This window comes from Tupaia chinensis, unplaced genomic scaffold (assembly GCF_000334495.1).
Source record: "Tupaia chinensis unplaced genomic scaffold, TupChi_1.0 Scaffold000330_1, whole genome shotgun sequence".
NCBI lineage: Eukaryota > Metazoa > Chordata > Mammalia > Scandentia > Tupaiidae > Tupaia > Tupaia belangeri.
The window spans coordinates 2,368,933-2,375,574 of NW_006159824.1; positions in this window are offsets into that span (position 1 = coordinate 2,368,933).

A 6,642-nucleotide genomic window follows, 5' to 3' on the forward strand; every position below is an offset into this window, starting at 1 on the left:
ACCGCAATCCCTTCTCCTCCATTCTCCTCCCGGGATCTTGAGCACGCACGCACACGCGCCCGGCGTGAGTTTTAAGCCACCGGGTCCGGGACACGAACCGCGGTCGACTACGTGGGAGTCCAGCGACATAGCCATTACGCTAACTGCTGGTTCCCAATAAAATAATCTTTTAAAAAGGATTATTGATTTGGGGGCCAGCAAATGGCGTAGTGGTTACATCACTGGACTCCACATGGCCACCTGCAGTTCAAGTCCCAGACCTGATGGCTTGAAACATGCTGGTCGTGTGTGCATGTGTGCCCAAGATCCCAGGAGTAGAATGGAAGAGAAAAGACTGCTCACTTTCCCTCTCACTGTCTGTCTTTCTCTTTCTGGTGAGTACATAAGTCCTGAGACAAAAATCCCTTTTAAAAAAAGTATTTATTTAGGGACCAGCAGGAGACATAGTGGTTGTGGTGCTGGACTCCCACATGGCCAACTGCGGTTCAAGTCCTGGACCCAGCAATTTGAAACTCACGTTGGTAGCATATGCGTGCATGCTCAAAATCTCAAAAGGAGAATGGAGAAGAAGGGATTGCAGCATGGTCATCCCCCACCCTGGAGGATGATTTCTCACTTTCTCTCTGTGTCTCTGGTGAGTACACATGACCTATAGTAAAAATTCTCTAAATTTTTTTTAAAAAAAGGAATGATTTTATTTTATTTTGAGAGATTTTTGCTATGGGGCACATGTGCTTGCTGGAGAGACAAAGAAAGACAGAAAGAAAGCAAGAAATCATCCCCCAGTGAGGATGGCCATGCTGCAATCCCTTCTCCCTCATTCTCCTCTCAGGATTTTGGCACGCACGCACATGCACCCAGCATGAGTTTGAAGCCACCCAGTCTAGGGCTCAAACTATGGCCGGCCATGTGGGAGTCCAGCAACAAAATCATTACGCCATCTGATGGTCCAGTATTATTTTTAATTTTGCTATAGGGCATGCACATTCACCAGAGAGAGATAATACAGAGAAAGAGAAAAAGTGACAAAGTCTCTCTAGCAAGCACATGTAACTTATGGCAAAAACCTAAAATAATAATTGCAAATAAATAAATAAAAGAATTTCTGAGGGCTGACCCTGCTGTGTAATAGTTAAGAATATCACACAGCTAACTGCAGTTTGAATTCCAACACCAGCAGCTTAAAAACCACCAGAGGGCCAGCAGATGGCGTAGCAGTTATGTCGCTGGACTCGCACGTGGCTGACCACAGTTCGAGTCTGGATCCGGTGGCTTAAAACTCACACTGGGCACATGTGCATGCAAGCCCAAGATCCCAGGAGAATAGAGAAGGGATTTTGGCATGGCCATCTTTCTTGGGGGGGTGTGTGATTTCTCACTATCCCTCTCATTGTCTCTCTCTCTCTCCCCAAAGTACACACATGCCCTAAGGCAAAAACCTGTATAAAAACAACAACAACAACAAAAATGCACTGGGCACATATGTGTGTGTGCCCAAAATACCAACAGGATGGAGAAACAGAACTGATTATGGCATGACCATACCCTGTTCTGGGTGGGTGTTTTTTTCTCTCTCTCTCCCTACCCCCATCTTTCTGTCTCTCTGTCTCTCTATTGTGAATGCATGTCCCCTCTGGCAATTCAAAAAATTAAGAATTTCTTGGGGTCAGACAGTGGTTAAAGCATGACATTCCATAAGCCTGACACTCGGGAAGGTTTAGGGTCTGTGTCCAGAGACCTCCCTGAATACTCTGGGCATATGTGTGCCCGTGATGTAGGGCTGAAATTTTTTTAAAAAACTTTAAATTTGGGACCAGCAGTTAGCATAATGGCTATGTCGCTGGACTCCCATGTAGTCGACCGCAGTTCGCGTCCCGGACCCGGTGGCTTAAAACTCACGCCGGGCACATGTGCGTGTGTGCCCAAGATCCTGAGAGGAGGACGGAGGAGAAGGGACTGTGGTGTGGCCATCCCCCCTGGGGGGTGATTTCTCACTTTCTGTCTCTCTGTCTCTTTCTGTCTGTCTGGCGAGCGCACATGCCCTATAGCAAAAACCTCTAAAAAAAAAAAAAAAACTTTTAAAATTAAGAATTTCTGGGACCAGCAGATAGTGAAATGGTTATATCATTGGACTCCCACGTAATGGACCACAGTTTGAGTCCCGGAACCAACGACTTAAAACTCCCACTGGGTGCATTTTCGTGTGTGCCCAAGATCCCGAAAGGAGAGTGGAGGAGAAGGGATTGCGGTATGGCAATCCCTCCTACTCTCAGTGTGATTTCTCACTTTCTGTCTCTGGCTCTGTCTCTCTAGTGAGTGCATGTGCCCTCCGGCAAAAATCTCTAAAAAAAAACCCCAAAAATTCTGCTCAAAGACATCACAGACTCCTTCCTATTACCTGCTCTTTTGCTTACACTCACCCATTCGTTTAGTTCAGAAATGTTTATTATGCACCATGCCAGGCACTGGAGCAACAGCATGGGCGAGGCACACAGAGCATCATGGCCCATGCAGAAACGTGCTGGCTGGCGTGGCTGGTCATGGGGAAGCCGTTCTCCAAAAGCCGCATCTTTCCAACAAGTATGAAGTGGCATTTGTCACAATCGTTGTTAAGATTACAACAAAAGGGGGACCAGCAGTTAGCGTAATGGCTATGTCGCTGGACTCCCATGTAGTCGACCGTGGTTCGCGTCCCGGACCCGGTGGCTTAAACTCACGCTGGGCGCGTGTGCGTGCGTGCCCAAGATCCCGAGAGGAGAATGGAGGAGAAGGGATTGCGGCGTGGCCATCCCCCCTGGGGGGTGATTTCTCGCTTTCTGTCTCTCTTTCTGGCTAGCGCACACGCTCTATAGCAAAAAAAAAAAAAGATTACAACAAAAGGCATCAGAGGAAGCACCTAAAAGTGAGCCAACAAGACCCATCAAGAGAAGCCTGAGAAGGAAATTTATGCCTTTTCCATCCTCTCTCAAACCACACAGCAGCTTCTACCTTAGAGCAGGGGTTGTTTCTGAGTGCTGTTGTCCCCACATTTGCCATGGCCATCTCCCCTGAGATTAAAACAAAGTATCCTCATAGCTCTGACAGGGAGCAGTAGGAATTTGTAATACAGTAACTAATCCAGTCTAGAGAGCTCAAAGTCCATTTCCCTCCTGGAACTGACCCAGAGCTATAGCCACCAATGTACGAAGCCGCACTGACAGAGTGCCTGTTTCCAGTCAAGAGGCCCCAGAAGGTGACAGCTTAACTAGTGGCTTCGCCGTGCAGACACTGGATAGAAACACAGATGTACACATGTGGCCATCCATCCATTCTATCTGCCGAGACTCCTTATTCGGACTAAGGATAAATTCCATGAAACTATTTTTTTTTTCTTTTTCTTTGAGAGAGATTTTTGCTATGGGGCAGGTGCACTTGCCAGAGAGAGAGAGACAGAGAGACAGAAAGAGAGAAATCACCCCCCCAGGGGGGATGGCCACGCCGCAATCCCTTCTCCTCCATTCTCCTCTCGGGATCTTGGGCACGCACGGACACGTGCCTGGTGTGGGGTTTAAGCCACCAGGTCCAGGACTCAAACCATAGTCAACTATGTGCGAGTCCAGTGACATAACCATTATGTCATCTGCTGATCCCATGAAACTAATTCTGAAGTTAAGTGATTCTAACCATTTTTTAAAGAATTATTTAATTTTATTTATTATTGTTAGTTTTTAAATATTTGACCAGAGAGAGAAAAAGAGGGAAAGTGAGAAAGTAAGCTGCCAGGCCCAGAACCTGAACCACAGTGAGCCATGTGGGGATCCAGTGCCTCAACTACCATACAACCTGCTGGACACTAATTAAAAATATTTATTTATTTATTTATTTAATTCCATTTGTAATTATTATTTTTTAGTTTGACCAGAGAGAGACAGAGACAGAGAGAGAAAGTGAAAGCAAGAAAGTAAGTCACCACGTCCTTGCTTCAACATCTTGAAGGCGAGAAAAAGTAAGGTTCTATTTTTTTTTTTTTTGAGAGATTTTTGCGATAGAGCACATTCACTCATCAGAAAGATAGAGACGGAGAGACAAAAAGCGAGAAATCACCCCACAGGGAGGATGGCCATGCCGCAATCCCTTCTCCATTCTCCTCTTGGGATCCTGATCTTGGGCAAACACACAGAGGCCCCCGACATGAATTTAAGCCACTGGGTCCGGGACTCAAACCGCAGTCGACTACATGGGAGTCCAGTGACATAGCCATTACGCTAACTGCTGGTCCCGGATCTATTTTTTTTTTTATTCACTCATTTATTTTCATTTAACCAGAGAGAGAGGGGGAAAGTGAGAAAGCGAACTGCCAGGTCTGGAACTCGAACCATGGTCAGCCATGTGGGAGTCCAGCACCTTAACCATCACACCACCTGCTGACCCAGGATGCCTGATATTTTTTTTTTGAAGAGGTTTTTGCTTTAGGGCGCGTGTGCTCACCAGACAGACAGAGAGAGACAGAGAGACAGAAAGTGAGAAATCACCCCCCAGGGGGGATGGCCACGCCGCAATCCCTTCTCCTCCATTCTCCTCTCGGGCATGCATGCACACGCGCCCGGCGTGAGTTTTAAGCCACCGGGTCTGGGACACAAACAGCGATCGACTACATGGGAGTCCAGTGACATAGCCATTACGCCAACTGCTGGTCCCAGGATGCCTGATTTTTAACATACCTTCCTCAGAAATTGACAGCTCAGGAGCTAGTCCATGACTGGGTAGTAAAGCTGCATCCCATGTGACCTACCACACAGTTTGAGTCCTGGACTCAGTAACCTGAAACACATGTCAGGCACGTGTATGTGTGCCCAAAATCCCAAAAGGAGGGAGAAACGTAGGAGAGGGAATTGTGGCATGACCATTCCCCATGAGCGGTACCTTCTTCATCTTCCTCTATCTCTGGCAAGTACACACGACCTCTGGCAAATTAAAAGAAGTTGACAGATCAAGTGTACAAAAAATTGGGACCAGCAGATGGTGTAATGGTTACATCACATGACTCTTACATACTTGACCACAGTTCAAGTCCCAGACCCAGCAGCTTAAACTCACACCAGGCGTGTGTGCGTGCATGCCCATGATCCCAGAATGGAGCCGAATGGAGGAGATGAGATTGTGGCGTGGCCACCCCCTCTGGGGGGGTGGTGATTTCTCGCTTTCTTCTCTCATACTGCGTGTGTGTGTGTGTGCATGGGGTGGTTTTTTAGACAAAATAGCACCACGGTCCAATCCTCCCAACCACCTGCACCTACCACCACATCCAGATACTCCAGTCAAATAACAGAAAAACTGTGCTCCCGCCCACACCCTCACCAGCAAAGGCAGAATGGGAAGCCTCATTTTCCACCCTTGCAAGGGTATAACGAGGCCAAGGCTACTATGAGGCACCACAACATCTCTGCTGCAGGTTTCACAGAAAACCAAGTAACGAGCGGGCACTTCCATATCTACCAGCTGGTAATGAGGCCCCTGCCCCACAGGGCCCGTGGAGACCAGGCAGGGAACTTGAACACCCACCCCCACCCAGCAGTAACCATCAGATGTCAACAGAGGATGAGCAGGAAACAGGAACTTTTTTTTTTTTTTTTTTTGGCTACAGGATATATGTGCTTGCCAGAGAGAGACAGAAAGACGGGGCAGAGGAGAAAGCACCCTTGATGGGAAATGGGCACGTCGCTATCCTTTCTCTGCCATCTCTCCTTCCTTTCAGGATTTTGGGCACACACGCACACACATGCAGCATATTTCTCAAGGCACTGGGTCGGGGTCCACATGACTTGAACTGAGTGGCTGGCCGTGTGGGATCTAGCTGCCTTAGCCACCAGGCCCTGGAGCCAGCCCAGGACACTGGAACTTCTACTTCAAGGAGGCAATAAGGAGCAGCCCCTCCCATGTGCCTGCCAGAACACCACCAGCAGAAGTCATCTGAAACCAAAGGTTAACTTAAGATCCAGAGTCTCATAAAACAACTCAACAACGTCCAGGTTCCCACCGAAAATCATTCGTCAGAGAACCAGAAAGATCTCAAACTGAATGGAGAAAATTAGTAGAGGCCAACCCAGAGGACAGAGATGTGAGAATTATCGGAAAAAAAATTAAAAGAAGCCTGACATGGGTCCAGCAGGTGGTATGGTGGTTAAGGTACTGGACTCCCACATGGCTGACTGAGGTTCAAGTCCTGACCTTGGTGGCTTGCTCTCTCACTTTCCCTCTCTCTCTCTCTGTCTTTCTCTGAAAAAAAAAAAAAAAACAAAAAAAAAAAAAAAAAAAAAAAAAAAAAAAAAAATCTTTAAAAAAAAAAAAAAAAGCAGCCATGACAAAAATACTTTTATCAGAGCCAGAGGATGGCAGGGTGACGAAGGTGCTAGATTCCCACATAGCTGACTCTGTGGTTCAAGTCCCAGATCTGGTAGCTTGAACAGGCCAGGTGGGGCCGGCAGGTGGAGTGCTGGTTAAAGCACTGGACTCCTACATGCTTGACTGCAGGCCGAGTCCTGGACCTAGCGGCTTGGTTTCTCACTTTCCCACCTTTCTCTCTGTCTTTCTCTGGTGAGCAGATATGCCGTACAGCAAATTAATAATAATAATAATAATAATAATAATAATAATAAATAAAAT